The 19,197-nt window shown below is 39.1% G+C and overlaps 1 long non-coding RNA gene across 1 annotated transcript in view; it reads left to right on the top strand.

The window, feature by feature from the left end:
• The window catches only part of LOC122145642, a 47,801-nt gene extending 29,339 nt beyond the window's left edge, over window positions 1-18,462 (top strand). The window contains exon 3 of the long non-coding RNA XR_006160456.1: window positions 18,339-18,462. This is a non-coding gene — a long non-coding RNA (uncharacterized LOC122145642). The remainder of the gene's footprint in view (window positions 1-18,338) is intronic.
• The last annotated feature ends 735 nt before the right edge of the window (window positions 18,463-19,197 follow it).

The raw sequence follows: 19,197 nt of genomic DNA, 5'->3' as shown, positions 1-19,197 counted from the left end.
GTTGATTCGGATGTATGCTTTGGGTCGTTGTCGTGCTGAAAGATGAAGTTCCTCTTCATCTTCATCTTTCCAGCAGAAACCTGAAGGTTTTGTGCCAGTATTGACTGGTGTTTGGAACTGTTCATAATCCCCTCCACCTTGCCTAAGGCCACAGTTCCAGCTGAAGCAAAACAGCCCCAAAGCATGATGCTGCCACCACCATGCTTCACTGTGGGTATGGTGTTCTTTTGGTGATGTGCAGTGTTGTTTTTGCAGAAAAAAAAAACCTTATAGAATTATGGCCAAAAAGTTCAACCTTGGTTTCATCAGACCATAACACATTTTCCCACATGCTTTTGGGAGATTTCAAAGTTGTTTTTACAAATTTTAGACATAAATTCTAGACAACAATAGCCCAGACATATGAAGAATAGGGAAAATTGTTGTCACATGTACTACACAGCAAGTACTTGCCAGAAATTCCTGCAGCTCCTTTAATGTTACTTTAGGCCTCTTGGCAGCCTCCCTACCTTCCTCCCAGCTTTCTTCTCATCTTTTCATCAATTTCAGAGGGACGTCCAGTTCTTGGTTATGTCACTGTTTTGCCATATTTTCTCCACTTGATGATGACTGTCTTCACTGTGTTCCATGGTATATCAAATGCCTTGGAAATTATTTTGTACCCTTCTCCTGACTGACACCATTTAAAGAGATCCCTCTGATGCTATGGAAGCTCTTTGTGGACCATGGCATTTGCTGTAAGATGCGACTAAGAAAATGTCAGGAAAAGCCTACTAGAACACCTCAGGGTTAATCAGAGGCACTTTAAAGGGGACCTATTATGTAAAATTCACATTTGGACATAAAAATGTGTTGGCAGTGTGTGTACACAACCACCCTATAATGATAAAAATCCACCCACTCCTTTTTTTTTTCAATCCCCATAAATCATAAGCAGTGTCTCCCAACTACTGCACTGATGAGAATGTGAGAATCCACATAGCTCTCTCCATTTATTCCCGAAATATGATCCGCTAAAGTCAAGCTGGATTAATTTTGTTTTCGAAGCAGCAGCTAATTTGCATTTAAAGGGAAAGACGCAAACGGTGCGATTTGGCTCATACCCTAAAAGTGGCAATTTTAACAAAAATAATCTGTAAGGTATTTTGAGCTTAAACTTCATACAGACACACTCTGGGCACATCAGAGACTCCTATTTAACGTGAGTTTGAATGTGATTGCTTAATTAACTACAGCACACTTATGCAACCACATAATTGTAGTTTTTTATTTTTAGTTCCTCCCCCTAAAATAATTTAGTTTGTTTTTTAATTGAGTTGTACAGGTTATAGTTTACATTAAAGGTGAAAAAAAGTTCTGAAAAGATTTATCTAGGTTTTTTTTTTTTTTTTTTTTTTTTTTTTACCTGAAACCTGGCATTTTAACAGGGGTGTGTAGACTTTTTTTTATCTCCACTGTGTGTGTATGTGTAGATATATATATATATATATATCGTCTCAGGTAACGAATGTAACCATGGTTCCCTGAGTAGGGAACGAGACACTGCGTCCTCTAGGGGTCGCTATGGGGAACACCTCGTCGTGACCCGTGTCTGAAGCATTCATTGAAAAAACACCAACGAGTTGGCTGGCTACAGCCCCTGACGTCACTACCGGTGCGACTATGGATAAATAGGCGCCAGGAGAACACGTCATTCACTTCTTCATCTGAAGCTTGTGTCCGAACCATGGCAGGGAGCTAGAGGACGCAGTGTCTCGTTCCCTACTCAGGGAACCATGGTTACATGGTAACCTGAGACGTTCCCTTTCAAGAAAACTTCGAGCTGCGTCCTCTAGGGGTCGCTATGGGGAACAGTATACCCACGCCGCCATGCTGAGGGGAGTGCAGGCCACAATCATGGCGAACACTAAGTACCAACTCTACCATTTCCACCGAGAGCTGAACGCTTGCGCTTGCTCTTCACTACACACGCACACCACAGTATGCGAGCCATGTGAACTGCAGGTATCAGAGAAAAGCCTCTGGTGAGAAACATGCACTCCTAAATGCTGTACGCTTAAAACAAAACAGTTAATGAAGACAAAGAAGAGAATGACGTGTTCTCCCGGCGCCTATTTATCCATAGTCGCACCGGTAGTGAAGTCAGGGGCTGTCGCCGGCCAAGTCATTGTTGTTTTTTCAATGTATGCTTCAGACACGGGTCACGACGAGGTGTTCCCCATAGCGACCCCTAGAGGACGCAGTTCGATATATAATATATAATATATATATTATATATTCTTTTTTTTGGACCATGAATGAACCAAGTAACAATACTATTATAGTGAATGAGACAACAAAACAAATTAATATGCTTGCACTGACTTTCTTTTCCTTCTCGGTTTCCTTTTGTTCACTCCAACACACTCATGCATTTCCCAAACATAAACACACAGATTTGCTGGCTGAGCTGCTGGTCTTTGATCAGGTGACAGGTGTGCTGATGGTTTTATGGTTGGACGAAAGGCTTTCACTCATACACAAACCTACAAATGACCTAACAATTTTGCATCTGCTTCTCTCTCTCTCTCTCTGAAAGAATGTTTAGCACCTGACCTCTGAGCTGTCTTCCAGCTGTCTTCAGTTTAGCTTCTGATATTGGTTTAACTGAACCACATAAATCAATAATTACACTACAGGTATTTGTCTGTAAATTAAGAGATACCTGTTCTATGTAACAATTTATATTCCATTTGAAGCATCTTCCAACCAAGATTATGTGTCTGTGGCATGATAAATGTTCTTGCCTGTCTCATTAATCAAAGAAGTTGTATCAGCAGTCAAACAGGATATGTCAGTCTCCTTCCTGTCCATGTTAAGATCGTCCTGACCTAAAACACAACGGCATTTCAGGCTTCCATCTGCAGAGGTCAACAGCTCTTAGTCAGAGATGATCCTTCTATAGACCGAACCCATAGCTGACAGGGAGGAATGTGGTTTGATGCAGTAAGGCAGACTTCCAAGAACTTCTATTCAACTCTTTGAACTATTTAAACACTACTTTAAAGATTTTGAGTGAACATGTTTAGGAATATATGTACTGTATATTCTGATATATCTTCTGTTTTACAATAAGCAGAAAATGCTTGTAGCAACTCAGATATGGGATTATTTTGTCTCATGAAGTTTAAGCAGTGCTGCAGGACTGAGCCCAACAGGTGAGGGAATTCCAAGAGAGCCAGGGGTTTCAAATGAAATTCCTAACCGTGATTCCCGCTAATCACCACCAGACCCCTTCACATTACAGAGTCTGCCCTTTTAATACCTTTTCAAATAATAAGTATTTAGTTTGGATTTACTCAAAGCTGTGCAAGCCATAAAACTCTTCAAAGTGTGGTGTAGCCTTTCATTAGGGATCCCCAGGATGCTGTCCCCCGTCTCTGTTCTTCATTAAAAACAAATCACTCTGTCTTTTACCTGAGCGCTTTACTGCTCCAGAGGCTGTGAAAACAGAGCTGTAAAAATTGCTACCGACTCACAGATTATCTTGTTAACATGAGTAAACAAACTGGGCATGTTGTTCATGTGCATTCCTTTGCATCCATGTATGTGTTTATTTAATTTAATTGTATTATTTAATTTTATTTTCAATAATATGGTAATTAATCCATATTAATTAATCCGAAAATGGAACTTGTATACTCTTCTCTGTTCATTAAAAAAAAAAAAAAAAAAAAAAAAATAAAATATATATATATATATATATATATATATATATTGTGAAGATTGTGTGTGAGGATCAGGGAGAGGCATGAGACACTGACCATAGCCCATCATTCTGACAGAGGGGGTCAGGTATTTGACCCTGCTGACCCTTGACCCATGGCTGATTGAAGTGACAGCCTGTTCTGACTGAGTGGAGGGTCAAAATGATGTAGATGTGGTTGTGTGTGTGCTGACGTAATTGTTATTTTGTGTGTTTTATTGTACATTACTTGGATTACAAAGCATCTGTAAGCAAAATGTGTATTTGCATGTGCAAAACTACTGGTGACAAAACAAAATGTTGTCAGCCAAAGATGTCAGGTAGCAAACTTGAGCCATACAATTTCAAAGTGAGATGAGAGGTCACATTAGCTCTGTGTTTAATATGGTAGATGATATTAATGAGCATGTTTACACTTTACTCACTTTTTGCCAGCACCTCTGTGATCATATTCCTTCATTCTCATTATTATTCCTTTAACAAATGCCTGCAATGCCATGTGGCCACAGATTAATGTAATGACCTGTCTAGTTTTCCACCCTTGTCTATTCCCCAAGGTCAGATGTCCTCTTTCTGTCTCACACCCCCTCTCCCACTTCAGCGTTCTCAAATGTTCTGCATTGCTCAGCATGGCCTCCTGGCTAATCCTCTCCCGGCCGAGCTCCCCGTGCTCAGTCCTCATGAGAAGCTCATGTTGAAACAGGACCCTACAGTTTGGCTCTGATAGGCACATCGATAACAGTCTCAGTCTCAGTCAATGCCTGATCTCAGCGTACCGGTGTCGTAGCAAGAATTCCACTTATACGTCAACACAAACCTATTAGTGGCCAAGACACAAAGACCCAGCTTTACAACAGGCCTTGGATCAAGGCGACAGGTTGTGTTTGCCTATATTTAAAACTCCTAATGCTGCTTTGTTTAGGAGCAAAGTATTGGCTATTAAGCAAACACACTTTATTCTTAATTTCATCTTAAATTTTAAGGTAATACATTGCGTATTAATAAGTTCAGTTTAGCTTAAAAGAGTTGGATATCACATCGCAGTACCAGTACTCCACCAGCGGTCTCAGCTAATCAGTGGGCATCCTGCATTTGTAATAAGCACAATTGGTGATAGATGGGAGCTAGAGAGAGAGATGGTGCAGAGGATGAGAACATTTGAGGATTGAGTGTTTCTCAACTTTAGAGAAATGTCAATTACTCATTAGTGCCTCAAGGCAAAGACAGAGAAAATGATTGATTTTGCTGTTAGGCATTGTAAAACAAGACAACAAATCTGTGTCTGCCAGTTGAGTTAATTAACGACTCCAAATGCACAATTGCAGATTTCAAATATGAGTGGATTTGTTACTGAACTTGTTTGCATTAAATATGTCTGTGTTCGTAGTGAATATATAAATAAATATATATATTACTAATATCTTACAGGGTTACCCCACCCCAAAATGAAAATTTTGTCATTAATCACTTACCCCCATGTCGTTTCAAACCCGTAAAAGCTCCGTTCGTCACACAATTTAAAATATTTTGGACGAAAACCTGGAGGCTTGAGACTGTCCCATAGACTGCCAAATAAATAACAGTGTCAAGGTCCGTAAAAGGTATGAAAGTTGTCGTCAGAATACTCCATCTGCCATCAGACGTGCAAGCTTTTACGGGTTTGGAATGACATGGGGGTAAATGATTAATGACAAAATTTTAATTTTGGGGTGGAGTATCCCTTTAATACCTTGAAATATAAATGTATGTGTATATCTGTTTTTGGATCTACTAGCTTAACTAGTAAACTCTTGAGTTTAAGCCAAATCCATGAAACCAACAGCTAGAAATAATGGTACTAAAACAGTGTAGTTCTACAACAATGGTTTAGTGAAGGATTTTTGATGTGAATGCCAGTGCTAATTTAGTAAATTCATGGAAGTTCAAATCTGTCGAGCTAGTTTGTTCTGGTTCTCCTTGGTGGCGCTTTTGGACTGGCGGGCATTTTAACAGCCACCTCAGACCGAGTGTTTGTTTGGTCTTAGGCGTTGTCCTTAAGCAAACCCACAGTCCTTATCACTGTGGAAATTTCTATAGTGGCAACTGTCCTCAGTGTTTTTGCAGATCGGCTGTGTTTACACTAAGGCCAGCAATTGTTTATCCAGGTCGTAAACTTTGCAATCTCATCTCTTTGTCTTTGCTTTACTTTATGTCCCTTCAATTATCATCCCACTCAGTGTTTCTTAGTGTGGCTGACAGCAGTGTCTGTGTTTAAACTCTAGCGCTTGCCCAACGTGTCTTCGGGAGGCATTTTATGTTCAGTAAACAACAGTGCGCACGTCCAAGCCTTCAGTTAAACTGACTTCCAGCGACAGTTTGCATGACCATGACTGGGACGTAATTAAAGTAAAGACATAGCATTTGCAAATGCTTAGCAGACAGTTCACATTTGTACTGTGTTTATTGCTGCTGGCGTGGTCATAAAGTCGTGTGGTGTGCGTCTGGCAGTGTTTTCTGAGACACTCTGTGTTTGGTTGCTAATTCAGAAACAAAGATTTCAATCTTTTCTTACTTTTACCCTGGCGTCCAAACGTTGTGTTTGGGCTCATCAATAATGGCCATTCGCTGGGAGTTGGCGAGGTGGTTCAGTCTACAACTGGCAGTTGAATATGAAGTAAAATGTCAAGCTTGCTGAGATCTGCTTGGCAGAATCTGAAAAGCATAATATTGTAAATCTGTTACTGTATAAAACCGCCAAGCCAAGTTCTGATGAACTGGAGAGAAACCAACTGCTTTCACCCTGTTTATGTCGAATATGTGTAGCTGGAATGTTCAAAATGGTTGTATTATACTGTATTTTGGAATAGGTCCTGTGTTTAAAGGAATGCTGAGATGGCATAGGCTAGAGATATATATAGCTTTGAGATATACTTGAAATATTAACTTAAGAAGAAGAAGAAAAAAAAAAACTTAAAACAAAATCTCCTATTTATTATCTGTTTGAAGGTAGGAATGTTTAAACATGTCTGGCACTTTGGAAATAAGGATGGTCATATAGAAGTTACACTACTGTTTAAAACAAGGGAGTCCAGACTCTGCAGAGTTTAGCTCCAAATGCCTATAGAAGTTGCCTATAGTAATATCTTGATAAGCTGGTTCAGGTGTGTTTAATTGGGTTTGGAGTTACACTCTACAGTACCGTAGCCCTCCAGGAGCGGGATTGGACACCCCTGGTTTAAAAGTTTTTATTTTTTAAATTGATGAAACTGATGAAAAGACATTTATAATGTTACAAAATGTTTCAAATAAGTGCTGTTCTTTTGAACTTTGTTCAGCAAAGCATCCTAAAATATATATCTATATCATGGTTTTCACAAAATTATTAAACCGCACAACTGTTTTCAACTGTGATAATTATAAGAAATGTTTCCTGAACACAAAATCAGCACATTAGAATGATTTCTGTTGGTCATGTGACACTGAAGATTGGAGTAATGGCTGCTGAAAATTCAGCTTTGCGATCACAGGGGTGAATTAAATTTTAAAACATAAAAAATGCAAAGCAGTTACTTTAAATTTTAATAAAATTTTTACAATATTATTGTTTTGCTTTGTTTTTAATCAAATAATGCAGCCTTTGTAAGCATAAGAGATTTATTTAATTAAATCTTTAAATCTTATTGACCCCAAACGTAAGATGGCAGTGTATGTTTGTAAATGCATTTGAGATTATTAATATTGACCCTAGGGTAAAATAGCAAGCAGTATTACTTCTTCATATGTTGTCTTGCAAGCTGATTTTATTTTGAGGGTAAATGTTTTTCCATATCTGTTTTATATAAACTTAATTCTCACACACATGCAAAACACTATTGCATTCATGGGATTTGTGTAATTAAGATTTCCATAAGAAGATGTGGGCATCTGCAGATAAAAATATTCAGCACTCCTTCCTGTTCAGCATGTTTCGATTTAACAGATGGGAATTGGAACCCGTGACACAACAGGCAGGCAAAAAAAAAAAAAAAAAATAAATATATATATATATATATATATATATATATATATATATATATATATATATATATACACATATATATATATATATATATATATATAAATAAATAAATAAATATAACATACACTGCCAAACGTGAAGTGAACTGTCCACCAGAGAGAAAGGAACCTGCTCTTTGTGTAGCAGCACATTATGCTTTGGAACAGTGAGGGATGCATGCTGGGCCTAAACACAAATTGAGATTAAACTGTTTTATATATAAACTCATATTTGTAGCGGAAAGGAAAACTGCAGGGGAAAATTGAAAGGAGAAAAAGAAAGTTGAATTATTAAAAGGAAAGTCAAACAGACTGTTTTTAACTGTACACTATTGTTTATGTTTGGGTTTAGACAGACAGGTGATTTCTGCATGTTTCTCTTCAGCGCATGATTCTTCATCCCTTAGCGACTTTTCTTTACTGGGCTGCCACCCAGGCATGGATTAAGTTTAAAAGTAATAATAAAGAAAGGACCTGTTGGCTAGGTGAAAACCCCACCATTTGATTCGTCACAGCAACTTTCCTTTTCATGTGCGGACTGCGTTCAACCAAGCATTTAATTCAGCAAATCCATGGTTGTGATCCTTCAGGTCTGCAGCTTGGGGTTTGTTCAATTTGTAGCGAACGATCCTCATGTGATCAAAGACTGAAGAGCTCTCCCCAACATGCTGCTTAAATTAGACTAACACCAAAGTCTCTGGCTCTGGGACAGTATTTGGAATGTTTTACCAGAGAAGAACATTCCTTTACACAGATGTTTCCAATAAAGACGGATGCCAGCCTCACATCTTTAATGGGCTGACACTCACAAACCCTGAAAAACGTCTTGTGCTGTCACCCACAATTCAGTGTAGTTTTCTATCTCCCTCTCTCTCTCTTTTTGTTTCTATTGTCTTCTTTTCTGTGATCCTGTATCTTGTAACACAATTAACTGGGTTGTGGAGGAATGTTAGATGTTACTGAGAGAGTGTTAGGCCTCACACATGTGTGTCAGGACCTTTTGCCTAAATGTATGTGTACGTGTGATGAACTTTGGGTTGTGGTCTGAAACAGGCTTCTTACACATTAGGGTTTCAGCTGTCTTGTGGTAGAAAGACAAATGTTTGTTGGTTTCAGATCTGGGAAGTATTTGTTTGAGAATGATGTGGTACGTTAAGATTGCTTGTATACGCAGGCATGTGCTTCTCCACTCGACACACAATTGACACGTCATGTTGTTTACATGCAAACTGAACTTCCAGCATCTTAATGAAACGTTAAACCCCAGTTGTGTTGCTGTTTTCAAGCTGAAACAATTTATAGTCAAACTACTTTTGGCCTTGAGCAAGAATATGAAATAATAAAAATAATTAAAATGGCTATATCTTGTCAAATACCATTATAAAGTACAACAAGAGGTGTTCTTAACCTCTCTAGTCAGACGATACAGATATAGTGTTACACACACACACACACACACACACACACACACACACACACACACACACACACACACACATTCAATGCTGCATTTCAGAAAGTGTCTGTTTTCACTGACACTGATTTGACTGGATTCCCAAGAGAATGGAGGGTTCCTGCTTTCATTTTCCACTCTGTGTTTGCACTTTTGTCACCACAGGCATAAAAATCAGAAGGTATGAAAAGCTAGAGACTCAGTCTGGGAGTTGATTCGGCCTCACAGCGTTATTTCTGATATGCTGCAATCAGTGAAGTCCCTATAGAGAACACTGCTGAGTGTATGAGAGTCTGTGTGTGTATGTGTATGTGTATTCTCTCAATGACCTACTGCCACAGACAATCTGTGTGAATTATTGCACAACAGTTGTCTAGTAATATTGAATTATTTAATAAAATATTTGACTTAAAGGGGTAAAATATATATATATATATATATTATCCAGTGCTGAAATATTGATTCGAAATTATTGTTCCTTTATACATTTTTTAATAATTACCTGTCATTAAATTTTATATAGACAAAATATCAAAACACACAGAATGAAGGCCCTACCTTTAATAAAGCCTGATAAATCTGTTCAGAGGCAAGAAAAGAAGAAAAAAAGACCATAAACTCCTACTGACAACTTGACGATAGCTAACTAGTTCAGTAGAAGTAATGTTAGTAATGGTGCAATAAAAACAGTATTGGCCTACAATAGCCTTCCGTATATTGCCATGTATCCCAAATCAAACTTTTACAGCTTGTAGTGTGAGTGAATCCAGAGGGAAAGAGAGAAAGTGAAAAAAGTGCTGAGCTTTTTTTTTTTTTCATGTATCTCCATTTTTCTCCTCCTTTCTCGAAAGGTCAAAGATTAATCTAAGGCATAAAGCATATGTATGCCTTTTGAGTAATGGTTGTCTGATGTGTACGGAGATGCTGTGATAGTGTGCAGTTGTTAACCTCTGCTGATGGCTGAGAGCATCTGCCGATGGTGGTGGGATGGAGCTCCACCATATTGAAACTATATAAAAGACGGCCAATCCACACAATGTTACACTACAGACATATTTAGCGCATACAAAGACAATCACTGTCTTCTCTTACAAAGCATTGCTGCTTGTTTAAAAGTTACTTGAAATCTATGCTACTACCTTCTCACTGTTTTGTATTTATATATTTTGTATATGTGGTATAAATGTATATATTGTGTATTTGTTCCCTGACATACTGAAGGCCTACCTTTATAAAGCCTGATAAATCTGTTCAGAGGCAAGAAAAGAAGAAAAAAAGACCATAAACTCCTACTGACAACTTGAAGATAGCTAACTAGTTCAGTAGAAGTAATGTTAGTAATGGTGCAATAAAACAGTATTGGCCTACAATAGCCTTCCGTATATTGCCATGTATCCCAAATCAAACTTTTACAGCTTGTAGTGTGAGTGAATCCAGAGGGAAAGAGAGAAAGTGAAAAAAAAGTGCTGAGCTTTTTTTTTTTTCATGTATCTCCATTTTTCTCCTCCTTTCTCGAAAGGTCAAAGATTAATCTAAGGCATAAAGCATATGTATGCCTTTTGAGTAATGGTTGTCTGATGTGTACGGAGATGCTGTGATAGTGTGCAGTTGTTAACCTCTGCTGATGGCTGAGAGCATCTGCAGATGGTGTGGATGGAGCTCCACCATATTGAAACTATATAAAGACGGCCAATCCACACAATGTTACACTACAGACATATTTAGCGCATACAAAGACAATCACTGTCTTCTCTTACAAAGCATTGCTGCTTGTTTAAAAGTTACTTGAAATCTATGCTACTACCTTCTCACTGTTTTGTATTTATATATTTTGTATATGTGGTATAAATGTATATATTGTGTATTTGTTCCCTGACATACTATATAATACCATAATGCTTGTGTAGTAATATATATATATATATATATATAATACCACCCTCAAGGATGCATTAAAGCACAGGTCATATGTGTTTTCGAAAAAAAATAAATAAAAAAATTGCAGTTTGTAAAGTAGCTTTCCTTCATTGTAAACAGTCTGCATATACGTCACAAGGTAACACATTTGCATAATCCCCGCCTGCCCACGAAATACGAACAGAGTCTGAGGCCATGTCCACACTAATACGTTTTCGTTTGAAAACACATCTTTTTCTCTCCATTTTTGCCTTCCGTCCACACTGAGACGGCGTTTTTATCAAGGAAAACTGAGCTTTTTAAAAACGCTCTCCAAAGTGGATAAATTTGAAAACGCAGTTTTCGCGTTGTAGTGTGGACTGTGAAAACGGAGGCTTTTGAAAACGATGACGCAAGTTTAGTCATGTGACGCATATTATACCAATAGATATCCGTGTTTATACTGGTATTGTGCACGTTATGTGCTATGCACTTTCACACTATTGCTATAGATGTGTTACTTTGTACACTCTTCATATCACAGTCCTGCAAAGATGAAAGCAAATTTACTTGCGATCGCGAGTTGCGTTATAGATCAGACATACAATCGTGAGTGTGTGCGACCTGGACGCGTCAGTGAATGGTGAGTTTTTTTCGTAAATAAAATATATAAAATTTCCTGTCAGAAAAACTGCATGAAAATGATTCATTCAGATTATTCCTTGTGTATAATCTGCAGTGAGCTTTTTTTAGGCTTTACGCATGCGCAGAAAGCGAATTTAACTTTTTCTGATGTTTCTGTGAGGATGAGACATTTTTGGAAAACACTTGAAAACGCTAGTGTGGACGGAGAGCGTTTTAAAATGAAAACGCCATTTTCAAATGTATCCGGATTAATGTTGAAGTAGCCTGACCTGCCCACAAACACTTCTGCTAGTTAGTGTTCACATCATGTCGAGAAGACGCTGTGTCCTATGCTGTGAAAGAAAGTTTGTTTTGTTTTCATTGCCGAAAGATGATGATGTGAAGAATCAGTGGTTAAAATTTTTTTTTTTCCCACGATACCACAACAATATAATTTGAACCTTTTGTTGTGTGCTGAACTGTCGTACTTCGTGACAGCACAGGTTTTCAGCCTCACTTGACATTTTAACATACAGGTCCTTCTCAAAAAATTAGCATATTGTGATAAAAGTTCATTATTTTCCATAATGTAATGATACAAATTAAACTTTCATATATTTTAGATTCATTGCACACCAACTGAAATATTTCAGGTCTTTTATTGTTTTAATACTGATGATTTTGGCATACAGCTCATGAAAACCCAAAATTCCTATCTCAAAAAATTAGCATATCATGAAAAGGTTCTCTAAACGAGCTATTAACCTAATCATCTGAATCAACTAATTAACTCTAAACACCTGCAAAAGATTCCTGAGGCTTTTAAAAACTCCCAGCCTGGTTCATTACTCAAAACCGCAATCATGGGTAAGACTGCCGACCTGACTGCTGTCCAGAAGGCCATCATTGACACCCTCAAGCGAGAGGGTAAGACACAGAAAGAAATTTCTGAATGAATAGGTTGTTCCCAGAGTGCTGTATCAAGGCACCTCAGTGGGAAGTCTGTGGGAAGGAAAAAGTATGGCAAAAACGCTGCACAACGAGAAGAGGTGACCGGACCCTGAGGAAGGACCGATTCCAGACCTTGGGGGACCTGCGGAAGCAGTGGACTGAGTCTGGAGTAGAAACATCCAGAGCCACCGTGCACAGGCGTGTGCTTTTGAACCAGAAACAGCGGCAGAAGCGCCTGACCTGGGCTACAGAGAAGCAGCACTGGACTGTTGCGCAGTGGTCCAAAGTACTTTTTTTGATGAAAGCAAATTTTGCATGTCATTCGGAAATCAAGGTGCCAGAGTCTGGAGGAAGACTGGGGAGAAGGAAATGCCAAAATGCCTGAAGTCCAGTGTCAAGTACCCACAGTCAGTGATGGTCTGGGGTGCCATGTCAGCTGCTGGTGTTGGTCCACTGTGTTTTATCAAGGGCAGGGTCAATGCAGCTAGCTATCAGGAGATTTTGGAGCACTTCATGCTTCCATCTGCTGAAAAGCTTTATGGAGATGAAGATTTAGTTTTTCAGCACGACCTGGCACCTGCTCACAGTGCCAAAACCACTGGCAAATGGTTTACTGACCATGGTATTACTGTGCTCAATTGGCCTGCCAACTCTCCTGACCTGAACCCAATAGAGAATCTGTGGGATATTGTGAAGAGAAAGTAGAGAGACGCAAGACCCAACACTCTGGATGAGCTTAAGGCCGCTATCGAAGCATCCTGGGCCTCCATAACACCTCAGCAGTGCCACAGGCCGATTGCCTCCATGCCACGCCGCACTGAAGCAGTCATTTCTGCAAAAAGGATTCCCGACCAAGTATTGAGTGCATAACTGAACATAATTATTTGAAGGTTGACTTTTTTGTATTAAAAACACTTTTATTTATTGGTCGGATGAAATATGCTAATTTTTTGAGATAGGAATTTTGGGTTTTCATGAGCTGTATGCCAAAATCATTAGTATTAAAACAATAAAAGACCTGAAATATTTCAGTTGGTGTGCAATGAATCTAAAATATATGAAAGTTAAATTTTTATCATTACATTATGGAAAATAATGAACTTTTTCACAATATGCTAATTTTTTGAGAAGGACCTGTAGTTCCACACGTGCACCTCAAATAATAAATAATAATAATAATGAATGCAATTAAACTGCTGTCACATCACGTAAAGTACCACATGCAAAGTTTAAACTTATCACTGACAAATGTCCTGATCAAGTCGTGTTTGTGATGGAGTTTCCTGTTGAGCGACTGCATCAGTATCATCCTCAGACTCGGGCTTGAATTGATAAGAAAATATCGATGCCATTTTGTAACCTTATAGCATTTTTGTTTACAAGTAACCCTCCGGAGCAAAAAAATTATTATGGTAATTGGTGTGTCGTTTCCAACATGCATTGCATACAGAAAGACCAATCACAACAGCCTTGGCCAGCTGACCAGTCAGAGCAGAGTAGGCTTATGGAAGGGAGGGTTTTACAGAACTTTAAAGGGATAGTTCATCCAAAAATGAAAATTACCCCACACTTTCCTCATCCTCAAGCCATCCTAGGTGTATATAACATTCTTCTTTCAGACGAATACTATCGGAGTTATATTAAATAATGTCCAGGCTAATCCATGCTATATAATGGGAGTGGATGGTAGCCTAAACTTTGAAGTCCAAATAGTTGCACCCATCCATTATAAAAGAAGTCCACATGGTTCCGGGGGGTTAATAAAGGCCTTCTGAAGCGACACGATGTATTTGTGTTAGAAAAATATCCATATTTTCAACTTTCTAAACCTTAATCTATAGCTTCCGCAAACTGTTGTAGGCACGTTCACAAGAGAGTGGTGCCAGCAGATGACGGAGGCATAGCATAAGCTCCGGTGAGAATCTCGCGAAAAACAAGTTTTGTTTACAGCAAAGGAAAACCAGTACCCTCTTGGCTTATATCAAAATCCTCCAACATTTTTCTTTACAAATCCTTGTTATGTACTACTAATTAATGACCAGTGTTTTGTTTTGCTCCCTCCTCTGCACTTCCACGTTCGTCACTTCCCCGTTCATCGCCACATTTGCCTACGTCCTGCGTCATCCACTGGATGCCACTCCCTTGTGAACATGTGTATGACAGTTAGCAGAAGCTAGAGATTAAGATTTATAAAGTTGTAAATATGGATATTTTTCTTACACAAATGCATTGTCACGTCAGAAGGCCTTTATTAACCCCCCCGGAGCTGTGTGGACTTCTTTTATAATTTATGGGTGCAGTTTTTTGGACTTCAAAGTTTGGGCTACCATCCACTCACATTATAAAACATGGATTAGCCTAGACATTATTTAATATAGCAGAGGAGACAGTAAAAAGAGGAAAATCATACAGAGGGTGAGGACGGAAAGACTTCTGAAGTAATGTGCCATTACCCTCTGGCACGACCCTGTGACTGTTTGTTGACACTCTCTCTCATGACGGCACTTGAACAAAAAAGAGAGTGAAACAGAGAGAAGAAGAAAGAATGTTCTTTATGATGGATGAGGGGTTCTCCAGTTACGTTTGGAGGGAGTACAGCTGTGATGAGCTGCTAAGTACAGACAAACAAGTGGGCTACATCAGTGATGGCTGCTTAACAGGCAGCGGTTTAGTATTCTTCCTCCAGAGCCAGGCTCATAATCACAGCCATGTTGAACATGAGGGCGGACACAGACCAAAACAGAGACACAAGTGAGGACTGGCTTCAGCTGAAACATAAACAATCCTTTACCCTTATTCCTCTGGGAGAGACATGGAAAGAGATTCATTCGTCTTGTTATTCAATATATGAGAGAGTGAGAGATGTTTTAGTGAGGTCATTTGTGACGTGACATTCAGCCAAGTATGGTGACCCATACTCAGAATTCGTGCTCTGCATTTAACCCATCCGAAGTGCACACACACAGAGCAGTGAACACACACACACACACTGTGAACACACACCCGGAGCAGTGGGCAGCCATTTTTATGCTGCGGCGCCCGGGGAGCAGTTGGGGGTTCGATGCCTTGCTCAAGGGCACCTAAGTCATGGTATTGAAGGTGGAGAGAGAACTGTACATGCACTCCCCCCACCCACAATTCCTGCTAGCCGGAGACTCGAACTCACAACCCTTCGATTGGGAGTCCGACTCTCTAACCATTAGGCCACGACTTCCCGACTTCCCGTCTTTTGTGGTTGGACTTCTGAGGAAGATCTGCCAAAATGCAACTGTCACTCTATGTCTGCTATGGTGCAGAGTCTGTCAAAAGATACTTTACACAATATTAAAAAACAAAACAAAAGTTACTATATCTATCCACTAATATCTTGGGTACTATACAGTGGCCTCAGAAAGTATTTGGATACTTAAAAATATGCTCATATCACTGCATATCACTCTATTCCCCCGCCTTTCTGAAACGTGTAGATTTTTACAAAGCTCATTGGTCTGAAAAGCAGGTGTGCTCTGATTGGCCAGCTATCCAGTGCATTGTGATTGGCCGAATGCCTCAAGCGTGTGACAGAAATGTTACGCCCCTTTGCATACTGTGGTACCTCTCCTGGCGTGACGAGACAAAAACAATAAAATCCCATTACAAACGAGGCATTTGTTGCATCCAATGGGGGCATAATTATGGATTATGTTGTCTTTTTACGGGTTGCGTTGCATATCGCGCCGTGTAAACATAAAACCATGTCTGCATTTGTGATCGGAGAAACGACAAACAACAAGCGCTGCTCTACACTAGACATGGACCGGTATGAGATTTTGACAGTATGATAACCTTAAGCAAAAATATTATGGTTTTACGGTATCATGGTATTGTTGTTACAGTGAAATGTGAAATGTGTTATTTTTAAATGACTGTGTAAAAAAAAATATTTTTTTATTTTTTTTTTTTCCGCAAAAAACAGCCGGTTGCCGATCCGTCCGCGCACCGTCGGCATTACATAATTTTCATCATCAAAAGGAGCTCGCGGACAGCCGCGCACCCCGTTGTCCTGCGCATGTGTTGAGCTTATCCGTCCGCGTTCATCTACAGTTGAGTATATTTTTGAAAGCTGTGCGCGAGATGGACGTGGCTGTGCGCGAGATGGAAAGGAACGCTGAATGTGAAGTGAACCGGGGCAGGAACAGTATAATGGAAAATATTAGTTGTTTTTAAACCATGACATTTTCAAACCGTGGTATACCTTGAAACCCGTAATCGGCCCATGTCTACTCTACACTGCTCAAAACTCATGTTTGAATCGTCAGTGGCAAATTCTTTAAATATGAAACGTACTTACAGGCTGTGAGTCAGAAGTGCCAGACTGTCCTTGCAACATTGGATTTGCCCCACTTTATAGAGACAACCTTCGTGCACAGCCTTCCCGTTCCTCGTCCTCCATAAAATGCACTGCACACATCTGAATATTTGGGTTGAACTGTTGTGGAACAGTGTTGTAAATACAACTTAACCACTGATTTCTAGTTGTGTCCTCTTTTGGAAGGCCAAACAAATTAGTTTCACTTTCACAGCGAAACACACAGCATCTCTACAACACTGCAGCAGCGACAGCAACAATACTACAGCGAGAATCAAAGTTACTCTTTCTTTCTTTGCGTGAACATTTGGGCGGTGTCATGCAAATCTTCCCATACAGTGACTTAGACGTGGGGGCGTTTAAACCATGCAATTTAGGAGCACATGGACGAGTCTTAACTTTTATAAAGAATATCTCTTTGGGTTTGAGACTTTAATCTTTGCAACTTTAGGGATCTTATCTATGCATGAACAGCTTGTTACACTCCAAAGAGAAAGGAAGACTTTGAACTGCATCATATGAGCCCTTTAACATTTGACATTTAGAAAGTTTTTGTATGCTTATGTCTTAATTTTGAACAGTCTACCAAGTATTTTATTAATTAAAACCTAAGCTTTTTAGTGAAATGTTTGGCTTGAAAACCTTTAAAAAAATGCAGCTTGGTTTGATATTTTGTATGCAATGCATGACATTCATACATCCATAATGGGTGGGAAAAGTGTGCCATTTCCACCTCAAGTTTAAAATAATAAAGTCACTTTGATAATTAAATAAAATAAAAATCGCTATAGTGAGAAGCAAAGTCACAACTACAAATGTAAATTTGCAATTCTTTCTCACATTTGCAACTTCAGTTATGTTTTATATAAAACTACAATGACCAAAAATAAAGTTTATGCAGTCATGTTTTTTAGGGTGGAAACGTAATTCCATAATTTCCCAGTTCAAGAAAAAAACATGCATCATTTCTTTTGTTACCTAAACATACCGAAGCAGTTTCTCTTGAACAGTTCAACAGATAATGCTTTCCACTGACATAATTTGTAGCCGTTATTTCATCACCAGTGTATTTCATGACTCAGAAGTTCTCAATCCCTCATGTTGTCCCACAGCACAGGCCCATTGTCTGCTCCTTTAATAGGAGACGTATGGAACTGTCAGCAGAGATCCAGCCGTAGGAAAATTAGCATTGACGTAAATGTGTTTGTATGTGAGGAGCTGGTGGTGAAGCGTACACTGAATGTTCGTGGTGAACCACAATTGAGTTAGCAAATTTTGAACTTTAGTGTCCCTCTGAGTGAGGCGGAGGGGAGAGAGGATGGCACTCAGCACAATCCAAAGCATATGGCCTGTTGTTTGTCTTCGTTACCAGCAATCTAACAGAGAGCAGTGACTGTGTCGACGGACGGATGCCGGGTAAGATGTTTGTGTTTACTCTGTGAAAATAGGTGTTTCCACATGATGTTCAACATTTATTTAGAATGGTAATGTTTTGGAGACAAACAAATGGAAAGTAGTTGTAACAAGTAAATGCTCTGACATTAGTCACAGTCACACCAGTTGATGCCACATTTCCATTGTTGAAGGTAATTTGTAACTCCTGATTGTTCTTTGATTTTTCTATCTATCTATCTATCTATCTATCTATCTATCTATCTATCTATCTATCTATCTATCTATCTATCTATCTATCTATCTATCTATCTATCTATCTATCTATCTATCTATCTATCTATCTATCTATCTATCTATCTATCTATCTATCTATCTATCTATCTATCTAATTTCTGTCTTGCATCATTGCATTTTGTAAAGTAATAATCATAGCTGTAAGATGCCTCAGGACACACACAGACACACACACACACACACACACACACACACACACACACACACACACACACACACACACACACACACACACTCAAACAGCTGCTGTCAGGATGCCCTGATGTTAAGTGTCACAATCCATCATGTGTTTGGGTTAAAGAGTGATTCCCCTTCCTGCACCATACACTTCACACTTAGATGAGTTTTCTCCAGGTCAGTACACAATACACTGGTAACCTTTATACCACTAGCATCATCAACTCACCCCCACCCACACACACACACACACACACTTTCTGAGAAAGAGAGAGAGAG

This window comes from Cyprinus carpio, chromosome A7, assembly GCF_018340385.1.
Source record: "Cyprinus carpio isolate SPL01 chromosome A7, ASM1834038v1, whole genome shotgun sequence".
Taxonomy (NCBI): Eukaryota; Metazoa; Chordata; class Actinopteri; order Cypriniformes; family Cyprinidae; genus Cyprinus; species Cyprinus carpio.
The sequence above is the reverse complement of the archived record's forward strand: the minus strand, read 5'-3'. Positions and strand labels throughout refer to the sequence as shown.